General features: G+C 47.1%; 1 long non-coding RNA gene across 2 annotated transcripts; it reads right to left on the bottom strand.

Annotated features, from left to right (window-relative positions):
- Window positions 1-299: 299 nt before the first annotated feature.
- On the bottom strand, window positions 300-17,760 carry LOC132653534 (uncharacterized). 2 transcript variants are annotated; one of them, XR_009591264.1, is made up of 5 exons: window positions 17,425-17,760; window positions 15,493-15,734; window positions 14,508-14,663; window positions 13,493-13,614; window positions 300-656 (listed from the first exon to the last, which is right to left on the bottom strand). It is a non-coding gene; the product is annotated as an uncharacterized LOC132653534 (long non-coding RNA). The 2 variants fall into 2 exon arrangements; XR_009591263.1 differs by having other exon boundaries at window positions 14,508-14,694.
- Window positions 17,761-17,774: the final 14 nt, after the last annotated feature.

A 17,774-nucleotide genomic window follows, 5' to 3' on the forward strand; every position in this document is an offset into this window, starting at 1 on the left:
GAATGTTAGGAACAACAGTAAATTAGGTGAGGCGGAAATCTAGTCTCCAACGTGCAGACCTGAATGAAGGCCTTTGTATTTACTGCTGCAGATCACCCAGACGCAACAAGCCTGAGGTAGTTTATAAAGCTGAAAATATATTTGAATGCAAAGCATCCTTGAATGGTAATGTGCTAGGAAGGGCTGAAGGATGTGTTTCTGCAGGAGCCCACAGCACCCAGACATTCCATAGCTACCGGTTAAGATGCTACTGTTGCATACTTTTTTTTAATATATAAAACTCTTTTATTTACGTTTCTTATATCTTTTTCTCCCTTCACCCCAATCCCTTCCAACACCAGGTAAAAGAGAGAAAGGGAAGAGTGGGAGAGGGGGCGCAGTTCTCTTTAGCTGCTTCCTGCTGGTTAGGGTTGTCAGGTGCCTTGAAGGCAGTCCAGTCCTCGTTTCAGTAGATCTCCAACTTCTTGTCTCACAACAGCAACCAGGAGCAGCCTTGTTCTTTCTCTCTACTCCACTCTCTGGGCTCTGGCATTTATTCTCTCTCCAGAGTCCTCAGATTCAAACTATTTGCAGCTGGCAGAGAGCTCCTCTCAGAGCCTGAATAAGGCAAAGAGTCTGCCGTTGTGGATGATCTGAATCAGTCCCACATCTCACACCTGGGGCCAAAACAAAACCATGTTAGATCCACAACATGCTACTGCTGAGTCTGGGGAGTGGAGTGTTTTTGCTTTTCTCCCTGCATGCAATGGTCCATAGTTTTTTCTTGACTAAATCCTACAATAGCTGGCACAGCGCTGAGAACCCATTCCCCTGCTCTCTGATTTGGATCAATACCAGTGCTTCGTTCTTTGGTTAGACTTTCTTGTTTCATGTTTAAGACCATGTAAGGGGCCAAAAATCAATCAATCAATCCCCGCCCCCCCATGTGTATATGTGCACGTGTGTGGGTGCGTTCGCCTGTGCCAGAAACTGACGTCAGGCGTCTTCCTCCATCTCACACATTTATTTTTGAGACAGAGCCTCTCAAGGAGCGTGGAGCCTACTGTTTCAGCTAGTGCTCAGCCAGCCCCTGGGATCCACTTGTCCAATGACTGTCCTCTGAAAACTGTGTCCTGGGTAGTAGGGCCCAACTTCTGTGGTTTCCACAACCCCTCTCATCAAGAGGCAGGTGACTTAGCAGGAGTGTCGTCCTCTGGGCTGGCTGGCTTGGAAGGTAAGGGCCTTACCTTATCTGACATCTTTTTAACCTCAAAAAGTTTCTCATCTTTGCTCTCAAAACATGGTTTCTGGACACTCAGTATGGTCTGTCTGTCTTCTCTCTCTCTATATATATATATATGTGTGTGTGTGTGTGTTGGAGTTTAAACCTTTATAATTTTAACTTTTGTACAACTGTAATAGATAAAGCTTAGACACATAACACATTTAGCTCTCAGAATGTGTATTTATAGTTACATGTTTGCACATACACCTTAATAACCTAAACAAGTATTTACTTAGCTGGGACTATAGATTAGTTAAGGCCTTAAGTGACAAAATGGACAGACTAGGGGTTCTGGGGAGATGGACAGCTCATCACTGAAGAACACTGATGCTCTCCAGAGACCCAGGTTCAATTCTCAGCACCCACAGGGTGATTTGCAAGTATCCTTAACTCCAGTCCCAGGGGAATCCAGTGCCCTCTACTGCCAGAGGCCCTCTTGTGGTGTACAGACATACATGCAGGCAACACACACACACACACACACACACACACACAAATAAAATATATATTATTCTTTAAAGAAATAAATATTCTTTAAAGATGAAGTAGTAAAAGATGAAAACTTAGCAGAAAGCACAAGTAATTATTTTGTTTTAAAAAAAAATTGGGGGATGGAGAGCTGGCTCAGCAGTTAAGAGCACTGGCTGTTCTTCCAGAGAACCTAGGTTCAATTCCTGGCACCCACATGGCAGTTCACAATTGTCTGTAACAAGAGCTCTAGAGAATCTGGCACCCTGGCACAGCCATGCAGGCAAAACATCAGCACATATAAAATAAATACATCTTTTTAAAAACTGTTGTTGTTTGGATCTGTGTATGTGTGCATGTGTATGTTGTGTTTCAGACAGGGTTTCCCTGTGTAGACAGTCTTCTTGAACCAGGTATGTAGCCCCAGCTAGCTTCAAACTCATAATAATCCTCCTGCCTCTCCCTCCATCATGCTAGGATTACAAGCATGTACCACTATGCCCAACTTAAAAAAAAAATCAGTTTTTCCCCCTACCTGCTTCTTGATTGCTGTGATCAAACACTGACCAAAACTTGGAGAAGAATGGGTTTGTTTGGGTTACACATCCCTGTCACAGTCCATCACCGAGGGAAGTCAGGGCAGAAACTCAAGCAGAAGTAGAGGCAGGAATCCCAGAGGAGAGCTGCTGACTGCTTGCTGGTTTCTTCAGCTACCTTTCTCACACAGCCACCTGCCAAGGGACGGGACCATCCACAGTGGGCTGGGCCCTCCCACATCAATCATCCACCACGAAAATGCCCCACAACACGTCCACAGGCCCATCTGACGGATACAGTTCTTCAGCTGAAGATTCCCTTTTCCAGAGTGTGTCAAGTTGATAACCAAGATCAGCCATCGTAGTTCTTCAAGCTGTTTTTATGAATGTTACTAAGAGCAGATCAGGATTAGTTCTTATCAGTTTTTGGTTTTAGCTGGAAGCAATCTTCTTTTAATCCAAAAGCATTTTTTTCTCTTTTAATATATATATTTTTTTTCCATACCTAATTTTTTAAATATAATTTCTCTTTCCTTTTACTTCCTGTATGTGTGTGTGTTGGCAGGTGTGCGTGTGCCATGGTGCATAGATGGAGATCAGAGGACAACTCTGGGGAGTTGGTTCTTTCCTGCCACTTTGTGAGATCCAGGAATTGAACTCAGGTCGTATGTGTTCAAATGTCTCTACTCCTGAACAATCTCACGACCCCAGCTGGTTCCTTTTTTCTGCCTTGTTTTCTTTCTCTCTTTTTTTTTTCCTTTTAGTTTTTTAAGATAAGGTTTCCTGTCTAAATACTAGCAAATACATATACTATATGTATTTTGTATATACCATATACAAAAAGAAGCATATGAAAGTATGCATGTATATACACATATATACACACAAACTGAGATTATATAGACTTTAAACTCAAATTTGAGTCAAACGAATGTGATGAGACTAATCTGCTCATCTGAGAAGGAGCATTGGAGATGGCTGGTGGGGGTGCACACCTTTAATCTCAGCATTTGGGGACAGAGGTAGATGGATCTCTGAGTTTAAGGCCAGCCTAGTCCACAGAATAAGTTCTAAGACAGCCAGAGATACACAGAGAAACCCTATCTCAAAAACCCAAACCAAACGAAACAAATAAGCAAGCAAAACTTAGGGAAAAAATGAAAGGCGTGCTGAAGGCTGGGCCAGGTGCTGTAGTCCTAACAGTCCCAGTGTGAATCTGAGAGTTCTGGGTTACAGAAGGTGTGTCTCTGTGAGTTCGAGGCCAGCCTGGTCCATATAGCAAGTTCCAGGACAGCCAGGGCTACATAGAGAGAGCCTGTCTCAAAAACAAACTAGTAATAAACAAATCTCAGAACAATATAAACACATAAATAAATAAATAATATTTTTGACAAGCTATATTTATGATAGAACAAATAAGGTCACTTGTATATACAATCAACCTCTAATAATTTTTGGGTGTTGTAAGTGGTTCTTTTTTTGGGGGGGGTGGGGGAAGACTCAGCCTAGGTTTCCTCAACCCATAATCTCCCAGCTTCAACATCTCCAGGGCTGGGATTACAGGTCTGGATCACCATACCTGGCTAAAGGCCAGTCTTAAGCAAGCTTCATGGCTGCTTGGATTTTAAACAGTCACTTTTGAACCCTTCTCTGGTTTTGGGCACTCCCTCTTGCACATCTGTGTTCTGCGTAGGACTGATTTCTGATAACCTTGCCAAAGCTGAATTTTCAAAAGAGGCAGCAGAAGAGAATAAGCTCAAAAAAATCAGATGCTTCTCAATTGTAGCCCTGGAAACATACAAACACATACACACACACACACACATTCACTCACACACTCACAACAGTATCAACCTAGATATGTAACATGAGCTCAGAATGTAAAACTGAAGCAACTGCAGGCTGCCCAGTCCTGTCGTAGGCCACATCAGCAGAGGCTCATTTTGATGGCTGAAGCAGAGGGTGTGTTAGGCAAGTGTTTGGGCTCTGTAAACCGTGCTTCTGAGAGTCCTGAAGGGTCAGACATTCTCCTTTAGCTGTCTTAGCAAACCACCATCCCACGGGTTGACCTCCAGAACCCATGGAAAACAAAGTCTGGCTTGGCAGTGTGTACTTACACTCCCAGCACTGGGAAGGCAGACAGACAGCTCCGTGGGGCTTTCTGACCAGCCAGCCCAGCCTAACCCACGAGCTCCATGAGAGACCCTGCCCCAAAGTAAGTCGGATGACACCTGAATAATTGTGCTCTGGCCTCCACACATAAGTACACACACCTGCACACACACCGGCACGCACACACATATATACACACACATACACAAATATAAAACAGAAAAAACACAGACCTTAACCACATGGGAAGAGCATTTATACCAGCCCGACAAGAGGCACTGCCCAGTTCCAGAAACCAAACTATTAACAGATCCAAGAGTACATGGACTGGACATTAGCACTTGAGAACAAAAGGAAAAAAAATAGAGTAATGCTTCCTTTCCAGTGTGGGACTAGACAGCCCAAGGAGGAGTCCACAGTAGGGAGCGGGGCTGCCCATCCTGCTGAGTCAGCTCATTTTGTGTCACTCAAAAGAAGAGGAAGGGGAGACCAAAGCACACAGTCACTCCCAAATTTGGAAGTCATATGACCTTTTAACCTTACCCTGGGATGTGGCTTCTGCATTCCATTTGGAGCCTGAGTGTCCTCAGTGACAGGGGCAGTGGCTGTGTTTGTAGCAGAGGAGAGCTTTGGGCCTAGCCAGGACTCCAGCATGCTGGTGGTGCTCTCAGTCAGTGAGGACCCCTCTTGCTCAATCAAAAACAAACAAACAAACAAACAAAAAACCAAGGTCTCTTATAGCCCAGGCTGGCCCTCACACTTGCTATGTAGCCATGTATGATCTTGAACATCTAATCCTCCTTCCACTGGCATGGGTGAGGTCTTCAGACTGGGAGGAATGTCCCTTTTGAGCTAGAAATGGATGAGGAGTAAACCGGGCAGGTCATCTGATAACCAACTTATTAAATGCTTTATAGTTGAAACCAGAGTGAACTGTGAAGAAAGGGGAATGCAGAGGTTAAGGGAAAATCAGTCTAAGGGCTGCTTCATCAGAGACTGAATGTCCAAAGAGGTCGGAATACAGAAACTCCCAGAAGGGTTTTTCTGAACCGTGAATCAAATGACTGAGAAGATGCCAGAAGAAAACAAGAGATGGGGTGGAGTTGATCCCATGATCAAGGGTACAGTACAGGGCGGGTGTGGGCAGAGAGACCAAAGGGAAAGAAAAGCCGGAGCTTATATAGTCCCTCCCTGCTTTCTGGGCGACTGAAGACCCACCTAAGACTAGAGGCTGCCCTCACCTGGGAGGGTCGGTGGCTCCAGCTTGGGAAGGATTGTCACATTCCTTGTTCTCAAAGTGTCCTTCTGGGATCTGGCCAAGAGCTGCTCAGTGGTACTGACTCAGCGAGGATGGAGCCCGTGCTGCCTGGCTTCTGTCTTGACTGCTCCTTTCTCCGTGGGCTTCAGGGATAAGTCAGCCAAGTGCTGGGCTCTTGAGTTACCGGGACCCAATGGTGGCCGGAGCCTCTTAGACCCTTCCCGGCCTCGCTCCCTGCAACCATCCTGGATGCTAGCAAGATGAAGCTTCCGCTGTGTCACATGTGGAACCAGCAGGGGCACAGGATGGAAGTTCTCCTGTGGAGACGGTCTCAGCTTTGGAAAACTGGCTCCTTATTTTGGGTTCCCTGAAGAGTGAATGGGTCTGGAAAGCACTGAGTCAGGTGCATGGTTTATGAGGGAAGTTTCTCACAGAGTCACCTCCCGGTCAACGGGGCTTTCTAGGCATCTAAGAAACCTTAGACCGACTGAGGTGCTTGAAGAGACACACAGCCAGCCTTCATATGCTGGAAGTGCCCTCACCTGTCCTCCTGGTGTCCGTCTGTAAGAGACTACTGCAGGTCACAGAGCAACATCCCAACACTGCGCCCTTCTAAGAGGCTGCAAGGAGCAGCTTCTCTTCCTTTTGGAGCAGAGCTCTCCTGTAGTCACAGAACCAAGAACAAAACAAAACAGCAGGTCCCTGGCCGGGGACTGATGTTTCCATGGACAACCTCAACTGGGGATGGCAAGATGACCATCGGGGATGACACTTTTCTGTGCAAGCATGGTGACCTGGGTTCTGCCCCCGGACCCATAAAGGTGTGCTGGGAGAACAGGAACTAAAAGGCGACATCATGTTTAACAGGTGACCAGGTATGTGGTAAATGTCTTTAACACCAGCATTCAGGAAGCAGAAGCAGGCACATCTTCACAAATCCAAGGCTAGCCTGGTCTAAACAGTGAGCTCTATGCCAGCCAGGCAATACAGACCCAATCTCAAAATAAATAAATAAATAAATATTAACATGTAAAAAAAAAAAAAGACTTTTCTAAGGAAGACTGGAAGCTCTCCCTTATCCTAGCATCAACTAAATGGAATCCCCCCCCCAAAAAAAATACAAGAAGGAGGTGGAGGCTACAAAAGACCATACACCTTGTGGCCATATGCTGTTGTGGGCTCTTTCCTTACCTCATTAGCTCACTTCCATCCTTGAGAGGGGCTATTCTATCTACTGTTTGTTTGTTTGTTTTTTAATGTTTTTAGTATATGTTTAGTATATTGTGCTTTGCTGTTTTGCCTGTATGCATGCATGTCTGTGTGAGGGTGTCAGATCCTCAGGAACAGGAGTTACAGTTGCAAGCTGCCGTTGTAAGCTGGAAATTGAACCCAGAGCCCTCTGAAGAGAACAGCCAGTGCTCTGAACCACTGAGCTCTCTCCAAGCCCCTATACTATTGTTTTTAATTTTTTTTGTGTGTGTGTGTGTTGTTGTTGTTGTTGTTGTTGCTCTTGGAGGCCAGAAGAGAATGTTGGATCCCCTGGAGCTGGAATTGCAGGTGACTGTGGGCCTCTTGATGTACGTGGTGGGACTCAAACCTGGGTCCTTTGCAAGAGCAGTAAGTGTTTTTAACTGCTGAACCATCTGATATGCCTCTTCCTTTTTAAAATAATTTGTCTAGTTCTACTCCATATCTAGCTTAAAAGATACAAGCTTTCCTTTGTCTCCTTGATGGCTGCTTGGATTTTCACCTAACCTGTACTGTATTTCTTCTAGGCTCTAATAAAATTGTTCTTGAGCCTTCTTTTGAATCTATTCTGAATTCTTATATTAATGCGACTAAGAACTTCCACAGGGAGCCTCAGTTTCTTTGGTAACAAAGGAGAAAGGAGAGAACCAACTCCACAAAGTTGTGTTCTGATTTGTAGTCCCCCCGTCTCTATCTCTGTCTGTCTGTCTGTCTGTCTGTCTCTCTCTCTCTCTCTCTCACACACACACACACACACACACACACACACACACATGCGCATACACATAAATAAAAGTTAGACTAAAAGGTCCTCAGCTGTTTTGCTTGCTTGCTTGCTTTAAAGAGCAGCCTTGTTTTCAAATCTTCCTGATTGTGGGGAAAGAGAGCAATGCCCAACCCCCTACCGAGACAGAAGAGAATTCAGTTCCTCCTGCTTCCTCTAGAGAAAGTCCAAGGACAGCACAAATATTCTGACTTCCTCCAAAATATCTGGAAGCTTTGCCTCTCGGGAAAAAACTCACTCCAGCTCCAGTCACATCCGTGTTTTGGTCTTGCAGCCCCCAAAGGTCTATATGAAGGCTTGTTCCCCAGGGTGGTACTATTGGGAGATAACAGAGGCTTTACAGAGGGTCCCATCCTTCCTAATGCTACAACCCTTTACTATAGTTCCTCATGTTGTGGGGATCCCTAACCATAAAATTATTTCATTGTTACATCGTAACTGCATTTTGCTGCTGTATTTTGTTATGAATTGTAATATAAATATGTATGTAATATGCAGGGTATCTGATATATGACCCCAAAAGGGTCATGACCCACAGGTTGAGAACCACTGATTTAGGTGGTGGGTTTCCGGAGAGGTCTTCAGGTGGGTTACTGGAGCTGGGTCCTTGCAGTGTGAATGTTTGTCATATGACAGAAAAATAATATAGCTGCTTGCCTTGATCTTGGGAAATTCAGAGTTCAAGGCTAGTACCAAGTACCAGGTTTAGAACAGGCCACCAGAGTCAAGGGAAAAGTTTATTCCACAGTCTCTCTATGGTCATCAGGAATCTCACTCTAAAGCACAGACTCCCACAGGATCGTGCAAAAGATGGGGCTACCTTCTGGGATGTCCCTAGACTTGGAAAACTGAGGCAGAAGGAGCTTCGGTTTCAAGCCATGCTACTGTACATAGCTAACCTCTATCAGAGAGAAGAGCGAGAGGGGGTCGGCAGAGGTCTTTGTACCAACAATGGGGTGGCCACTTGAGAAAACACACTTGCTTGTTTCTCACACGACATGCTCCAAGAGGCACCAAGAGCTCTATTCTTACCGAAGAAAAAGAAAGAGCGCAGGGAAGGCTGACCCTGGTCCTCTGTTGATTGCTTGGATCATAGAGAACAGATTAGTCAATGCTCACTTACAAATTCCAAGTAGTGATAACAAGACATTTTTCTAATCATTTATAGTCTAATGTCATCTGTACTCCTACAAGGAACTAGGTTGAAATGGCTCAAGGTCCCAATTAATTATAGAATCAGACTTTGGAATCCAGGAGACTGTGGTACTATCTCAGGACTTCTATCTACCAGGCCTGCTGGGAAATGCACTTTTTCTTCTCGTCTCCAAAGGTGAAGGGTGTGGCCTCCCTACCTGAAGGACAGGCAGCATTCCAACGGACTTTCATCTACTGAGTCACTTAATCCTTACAATCACCAGCTGAGGTAAAACCTGGATTATATTCTTATTTTATAGATGGGGAAAGTAGGACAGAAGTGAATTGAAATGATGTGCCTGAAGAGACACAGCTGGAAATGGCTGGAGCTGAGCACTGGACTGGGCATGCTGGGTCCAGAGTCCACTTGTGGATCTCTCCAGCATCTGTCACAAAACTATGGAGTTGGGAGATGTATGTGACAGCAGACGGTAAGCACTGTGTGTGTGTGTGTGTGTGTGTGTGTGTGTAAGTATGTATGTGCATGTTGGAGACAGAGGTGGCTGTTGGATGTCTTCTTCAATCACTCTCCACCTTAGTTTTTGAGGTAGAGTCTCTCACTGAACCTGATGCTCATCAATTTGGCTAGACTAGTTGGCAAACAAGTTCCAAGAACCCTCCTGCTCTGCCTCCCCAGGGCTAGAATTGCAGGCACAATTTCAGGTGAATTCTGGGAACTGAACTCAGATCTTCATGATTTATCAACTAAATCATCTCCTCGACCTCCAGAGAGTAAGTTTAAGCTATGTGGGCACCTCCAAGATGGCGCCTACGGAGCATTTTGGTGGGCGTCAGCATTTCTGGTTTTCCAAGCCGTTTTGGTTTTAGAACTGAAAACCCCGCACCTCGGGGAAACTCCTCCGTCTGGGAAGGCTGTCTGCTTAGTTATTGGCCTCTTCCCTGTAAGAATCACAGAAGGCCACTAAGAGTTTCTGACATCTAAAGACATATGCTATCCACACCAAAGTCTGCAAGTTTTAGTGTTTTGAGACAGAATCTCACTATGTAGCTCAGGTTTGTCTCAGACTCATGATCGCCCTGCCTCAGGCTCCCATGTGCTGTGACCACAAGTCTGTGCATAACCCCTGGCTGTTCACAGCTTCTCTCAGATAGGTGAAGCCCTTGAGGTCCCCCTGGGGGCATGGGCACTGGATCCTTACTCCAGTGGGAACATACCTCTAAAAAGAAATCAACTGTAGCATTCCGATTTAGAAATAACATTCTCAACCCCATCTTTGAATTGTAATTCACCAGAGACCAATCTGATTATCTAAGGAGTGAGCTAGGCCAGAGACTCATATCCAGTGGCTTGGGGGCCTGCCCAATCCTGTCCAGGTTCAAGGAAGAATAGTTAGATCCTGCCCCTTAGCAGGGATACAGGCCAGAGCTGGGATGCAGCTCTGCCTTGGAACAGAGAGAAAAAAAATCCTGTGTGTGAGAGTGCAAAGGGCTTCCAGAGCTGAATAAGGAAGATGCAGCCAGGCTAGGAACACTACAGAATGCTCTTGAGCCCTGAGGCTTCCCCAGACAAGAGCATAAGCCAGAGGTTACTAGCTAACTGTAGCTGATTGCAATTGCTCATCTAATGTTGTCGCCATTCTCTGGGATTCTGAGTGAATAACAAGGAACTTGAGTGCACAAGCACGCACATACATACACATACACACATACATGTACACACACATGCACACATATACACATCCACTGACTAGGACAATGATACCCTGTGAGGTGATAACAGCGGACAAGAGGAATCAACTATACTTTGTATACTATAGGGCCAATAATGAATAGAAATGGACAAAGAACCCAGGGCCAGAGACCTGGATATTTAGGGGAGCCACTGAGACTCCTGAGACTTCCTGAGCTCCCCAAAGGCTGAGGGGTTAAAGGAACCAGGCTCTTCTGAAGACCCATAGATGAAAGGCAGCCAGGGGAAGGGCTGGCTGGCTATTGCTCTGAGGAACAACTAGTCAACCAGGGCTCTTTTCATAATGGACACAGACAGGATGGGAACCTTTCCTACCAGGACAGGAGACTCCCTCATGTTGTTCACATCAATGCCCTCTTCCTGGCTTGATCTCTTATTTTTTTCTTCTTAGACTCAAGGACATATACCCAGAGAAGGCACATGAACACCAGTATCTGGCTTCCTGCTGCCATACTTTCTTCCTATCCTTACCCTCCTCAATGCACCAGACCATTTGATGAGACAGAAAGGGCTCTCCCCGCCCCCTACTGGGTAACATCCTCTCGCTTGGTCTTCAGGGCTGAGCTGTCTTCATAGTCATGGCCTTATAGCCTGCCTCTGGATTTCATACAGCAGAGAAAGAGAAAAGTGTCTCTTAGTAACCGCCATCATTTGAGGATTTCCTGCTGTGAAAAGATGCTAATCCTATTTTATAACCTGAGGTGAGGTCCAACCTCTCTCTGGCTCTTTTCCTACTCAGAGATCCAGGGAGGTCAGCCAACAGAGACCGTGGCAGTATGGAGTTCACAGGCGCCAATCTGGAGCATAGATGCTTTCTTTAGCTTCTGCAAAGTTTAACTAATTAGAAAACACTCAAAGGTTCTAATTCTTAGTGAGCTGTTTGCTGCTGTTACTTTGTTGTTGTTGGTTTGCTAGTTTGAAGCAAGGTCTCAAGTACCCAGGCTGGCTTCAGGCTTACTATGTAACTAGTGCTGACCCTCAATTCCTGATTTTCCTGCCTCCATTGTCTGAGTGCTGGTGTTACAACATGCATCACCACACCTGGCTGATCCAGAACTGGAGACCGAACCCAGGGCCTTGTGCATGCCACATGAGCATTATACCAATCGAGCTACATCCCCAGCCCTGGCTGAAACTTTGAAGTCCAGAATTCTGGACCCTCTAATGGCTGGAGGCTACTGGGCTAATATTTCAGCACAGCATTATTTTGCTTGTTTTTGTTTATTCACGACAGGGTAGCTCAGGCTGGCCTCAAACTCACTATTGAGCTGAAAACCACCCTGAACTTCTGGTCCCCTGCCTCAACCTCTGGAATGCTGGGATTACAAGCACGCACCACCACGAGCATTTAGATGAGGCATCTGCTGCCTCCTTGCGATGCCTCCTTATCAAATAAGGACACTCTCCTTTGCCCAAGAATGGGATTTGCCTATGGCTCAGACTATGAGCAGATAGGTTTACACGTCAGCCCTGAACTAGGCATGGCTCTGGTGTATCCAGTGGGTTAGTGACTCTGTCATCTCCATTACACTGAAGAGGACACAGGGGCTCCGGGCTTGCCTGAGGCTGCAGGCCGCAGGACATCATGAGTTTTGATCATCTGTACTCTGTAACTGCTCCAGCGTGGATCTTGCAACCCTGAGGTTCCTAGATGTGTGCGCAGCCTCACGGGGGAAGAAGATAAACTTCATGATCATCATCATCGTGGGTCACATTAGGAGGGGACAGCTCACCTGAAGAACTGTGAATGTTCTCAGAGCCTGGCTCAGAGTCAGCCCAGAGAGCTATGTGGAGCAAATGAGGAAGCCACACTACACTCCTCAGCCACCCGGCGTCAGAGCAGAGGCAGACCCTGGGGTTCCTGCCTCTCCCCCCAGACCTCGCTGCTGCCCCACCTCTCCTGCTTTCCCCCAAGCTCAACCCTAGTGCATCTCCCACCAGCAGCCAACTTTGAGCTCTGGCTCCTCTGGAAGTGAGGGGCAGATTGTGGTCCTTGCCCTTCAGGACTGCAGGGCCACTGGGAGGGCTAGATGACATCACCTATGATATGAAACAGTAAACAGCAGGCCTCACTGAGACACATTCTGTATGAATGAGGAGGTGCAGGGGACTAACACTGCTACCTGGACAGCCTCACCGGCAGCCACCTACCTGGCTCTGCACAGGGATGCACCAAGGCCCTGCTCAGATGAAGGTCCCCTCTATCTCAGGGGTGTCACAATGTCCAGGGTCTCCCCTGACACTCCATCATACACACTCCACAACACACAAGCTTACATTCTCAGACCAGGGCCTCAGCTTGGATTGCTAGAGAGAAGATTAACCTACCCACTGGCTACCAAAGTCAGAAGACTGTCTTCTTTGATTAGTGGACATCAATTGTACAAGATAATGAGAAGAGACATACAATGTGCTTTGAGCACATTTGAGGTAATGCGCCAGTTACCTTCTCCATTTCTCCTCCTGACCCTTGTCTAACCAACAGCCCCCTATGATAATTATTCTGCACTTGTAATCTACTTTTCACTTTATTTATTTAATTTGACAGGGTGATCTTTGGTTCTATCCATTTTCCTTCTAACAGTATGACATGGAACTTTGTTTTCTGTTTTTGTTTTTTGTTTGTTTCTTTGTTTTTGGTTTTTTGAGACAGGGTTTCTCTGTGGGTCCCTGGCTGTTCTGGACTCATCCTGTAGATCAGGCTGGCCTTGAACTCACTATGTAGCTCAGGATGACCCAATTCTTCTACCTCCACTTCCCAAGTGCTGGAATTACAGGCATCATGCACCAACACATTCATTCTTCATAGGACCTTTTTTTAGATTGAGATTATATATATGTTCACACAACATACATACATACACAGTCGGCATACATGAGTAGAAGTGAGGTTATAGGCAATTACGGGTCAACTCACATAGTGCTTGCTGAAAACCAGACTCAGAACCTCTGCAAGACCAGGGAGTGCTCTGGACTGCCAAGCCTTCTCTCCAGCCCCTCACAGGACTTTCCGACCTCGTGAGAATGGTAGCAAGTCTTCTGGAGAGGGGAACAGCAAAAGGACTTCCTCAAGGAAGATGCTTTCCTACTCTGGCCGACTTTGGATGTTGAACTACATTTCCCAGCCCACCCCATCTCCTTGCACAACTGTGCTAAACCCTACTACAACGACTTAAATGTGCTCCTTCTGAACGTGGCTTCCTCAAACTTCCTCTTCTGACTGGAATAAGCCTGACACCCAGGGTGACCTTGAGTCCCCAGTGCTGTAGATTCAGCAGGACTGGAGGGGACCACTCATCCACTCACCCAGACTACACCAGCCTTGAATTCAGAAATCCACCTGCCTCTGCCTCAGGAGTGTTTGGATTAAAGGCCTGGCCTGGCAGATTGTAGTTTTGTTTTTGTTTGTTTGTTTTTTAGTGAAATGTGAAACTTTGTAATATTGACTGTTTGGCTATTGAGTTACTGCATTATTACCCTGACTCTAGTCTTAGCTGGAGCTCACCCCTAAGCAGTTTCCATAATGCAATTTACTTGCAGGAATTGGATTTACATATATTTGAAGTAGTGTCTCACGCTCTACGTAGCTCTTAATTTTGTGGCAATCTCTACCTTCCAAGCACTAGGAATACAGGCATGAACCACTCCACCCTGGTTAGGATTAGACCTGAGCCACTCCGCTCTGGCTTAGGTTAGACCTTGAGCTTAGTTTTGCAGGGAGGCTACGAGAGCAGAAGTTCCTGTGTGCTTGGAAACCTACCTCAGTAACAAACTCTGTTGGGTGCAGAATGCATTTGGGGGAAGGTGTTTCTCTCCATCCCTCTTCCAGCTCTCAGCCTGATGTGTGTTATGTGGAGAAGCTCACAGCCAGTCTGTATCAACTGGCAGGGACCAAATGACACACTCAAACAGAGTAATGGAGGAAAGCTTACCAGACTGTCTGCAAAGGTGTGAACTGTGCCATGAGCTGCCCAAGTAATCTGGACGTCAGTGTACATGGTGAAGACGACTTTCCACTAACACCTGGATGTCCCTGGGTGTGTCTCTCTGCTGCAGGCAGCCACTGGAGCAAGCTTAGCCATGTTGAACTAAGCGTACCAAGAAGATAATGGAAGTAGCCTTAAAACAAGACCAGGACACTGAGAGGCGGGGAGAGATACAGTGTTTGCCTGCCACTCGAGAAGTCTAGGGTTTGATCTTTGCAAAATCTACCCACAAACACACCTGATAATGGAGGAGAGTCTGTGGTTAAGCCCCTCACTCCCTGGGTACTCAGCTGGGTTAACTGCATAACCCATAATCTCCCAGAGGCTGATTCCAGAGCCCAGGCTGGTCACGTGCCTGCTACTGGGTTCTCTCACTGCTCTGTCTTTTTCTGCATTCTTCTTGTGGTGTTTCCTTAGATCTCTTTAAATTAACCCCAAACTTTGTCTCGGGATCTGCTTTTAGGAAAACCTTAGCACAGAGAGCCGAGCCCAGGGAAGGTAGCCATACATGGTGCAGTTCTTGGGGCCATTGCCTTGGAGACAGGGCCAAGAGGGGAGCGGTGGGGGTAAGAGTGGGGTGGGGGAAGCCTGCCAGAAGTTACGGCCTTGCCAGAAAGACAGTTCTCTTCGATGACTCAGGGAGTGGAGGGAATAAGCATCCTGACTTCTCCCTCCTGTCACCTTCCGCCCCTCTGCCTGTGCCACAGGCAAATGAGTCCGTGGTGTTGTGGACACTGTGAGGTTGCTTTGAGTACCCAGTGGTGAGGCCTATCAAAGGCTGACAACCCACCACTCAGCTCTTTTCTGGAAGTTTGGTCCTGCCTAGAGAGCAGAATTTCAACAGGCCAGAATCTAGAAACTTTCCCAGGTCTGGTCAGGATGGAGACACACTAAAGTGCAGGATCTGGAGGGCTGTGGCGGGTACAAGTACCTGCTACTAGACTCAGTGGCTGATGAGAAACACCTGCCACTGCTCTGTAAGTAAGGAGTGTGGGCTGGGCCCGGCTGGACACTGACTGAAGTCAGGTGGTCTGCTGAAGGGGTGGCTTTACAATGGTGGGGCTCCAGGGGTGGCTGACAGCTGGAGCTTGGCCAAATAGCCAACTGCAACCAATTGGAGTAGCTGAGCACGGACTTCCCACCAGTGGCAGTGTCTTTTGGTGGATCACGTTCCTAGGGAGAAAGACCAAGAGTGGAAGTTAAAAAGCCCCAAACCCCTCCAGATAAGGAAATTCAGTAGCCTCTTCTGCCACATTCTACCAGCAAGCCCTTCAGGCCATCCCAGGGCAAGAAGGCAAAAACAGGATCAGTAAAGAGTTGTCACCTCTTTACAGGTGGACCAGCAAGTCATCACAAGGTCTGAGCTTTCACACGCTAGATCCCCTTTGGAGAATAACTCGGCTGTCAAAGCCCAGGTCCAGCTCTCTCTACAATGCACTAATTTTCCAGGAGCCCAGTGGGCTATGCCCTCTGGGACCTCAATGACTTCATCTATAGACTGTAATAGTCCCTGTTTCACAAGGTGTGGGACAGATTGAATGGGATGATGGTTTTATAGTGCTTCCAGGACACGAGCCATGGAGCGACTGCCCACATGTGGTGGTGTGGTCTTGTATCTGAAGTAACAAAGAAATCTCCCACTAAGCTACAGTGCTTTAAGCATTTTTCTTTTTTGAGAAAAAAAAAAATCTCAAAAAAAAATCTCAATAATAGCCCAACATCCTCCTGCCTCAGCTTCCTGAATACTAAGATTACAAGTATGTATTACAGTCCCTGTCTTAGAAGAGCCATTTTGATCCACCCTCTGCCTCACTCCCACCTGAATCCCAAATCCGGATTCTGCTGCCCGCATGTGCCATGGAACTGAATCTACCATCCTCCCACTGCCCACTGTCTCTCACCCGAATCCTTCCGGATGTACCACGCTCTTCAGGGCACCTCTCTTGCTGTCCCTTCATGTCAGGGCACCCAGGCAGCTCCGCCTCAAGGTGCCCACAAGTTGTTTAAGGATCTTGCTAGAATACAGCACTCCCTGCCCCCCCCCCCCAAAAAAAAAAACACCCAAGAGTATATTTCTAAGCAACTCACCTAGGATGTCAACCTGGCTAAATTTCTAGACTTTAAACAGTTGGAGGAGTTTTTCCAAAGAAAGGTTTGACGCTGACCGGAAACCACTGACAAACGTTTCACTCGTTTCCCAGCACGCTCACGGGAAGGGCCAAACCTCAGTGTGGTAACATATTAGGAGTTTCCACCTCGCCTGCTGGCCTCAGCCTTCCACTCTCCAACCTCCCCCTCCCCTTATTTATAGGTTTGTCTATTTACAGATGAACGGGGACACTGCCATTAAACTGGCGTTTCCACGCGTCCCTTTCTTCCCACAGACTCATCAGTGTCCCACCCCAGGGATGACAGTGCTGAGATGTAAGGGTGTGCTTCCCTAGCGTTACCCTGCACCTCATGGAAGCACAGAGCTAGACATGTATTTTTTTTTGGGGGGGGGAGGGAGGGGGTTGTTTTTATATTCTAGAAGTTGACCATAGTATATGAAGTATATGAAGTTTTCTGCGACGTATTCTTTCTGTCCCCGTTCAGGACTGTGTCCGAGTACACCTGCTGTGTTTTGTAGCTGACGCTCACTTTACCGCCGAACAATAATACTCTCGAGGACACAGTCCAGAGTATTTGCTCACGGCGCCGATGTGAGCATTCTGAACAGGTCTGGATACCTGGGCACATTTCTCCGACATAACTGCCTCAGGAGAGATGAACTGTGCGTTCCTGCCCAGCCCTGTTGTCTCCAGCCAGCCATCACTTAGCTCACACGGAGAAACAATGTCATCTGCATCCCACTCGCCCTCACCTGGTCAACTCCAGCCGTCGAAGACTCCGCTAAATCTCCCTAGTTACAAACTTCCGTCTCGTGATTCAGCAACAAGTGAGACTACCCCCTGCAGAATCCAGCCCCACGAGGCCTTGGGGCTCTGTGCCTCCAGCTCCTGACGGTACACAGTAGGCGCCTAGGCAACCGTGGAAGCCTCGGTACAGAAGGGGCCGCGAAGGGGCCGGAACTTGGTGAGGACACTGGGGTCGCGCCTACTGGGGGGGGTTCACCTAGGAGGTTCCCAGGGTGTAACCGCCTGGAAGTTCTGGGGTCCGGAATTCCGGAAAATGCGCTCCAGGGCTTCAGGCGAGGCTGCAGGCGGGGCCCAG

Source organism: Meriones unguiculatus, chromosome 4 (assembly GCF_030254825.1).
Source record: "Meriones unguiculatus strain TT.TT164.6M chromosome 4, Bangor_MerUng_6.1, whole genome shotgun sequence".
Lineage (NCBI taxonomy): Eukaryota > Metazoa > Chordata > Mammalia > Rodentia > Muridae > Meriones > Meriones unguiculatus.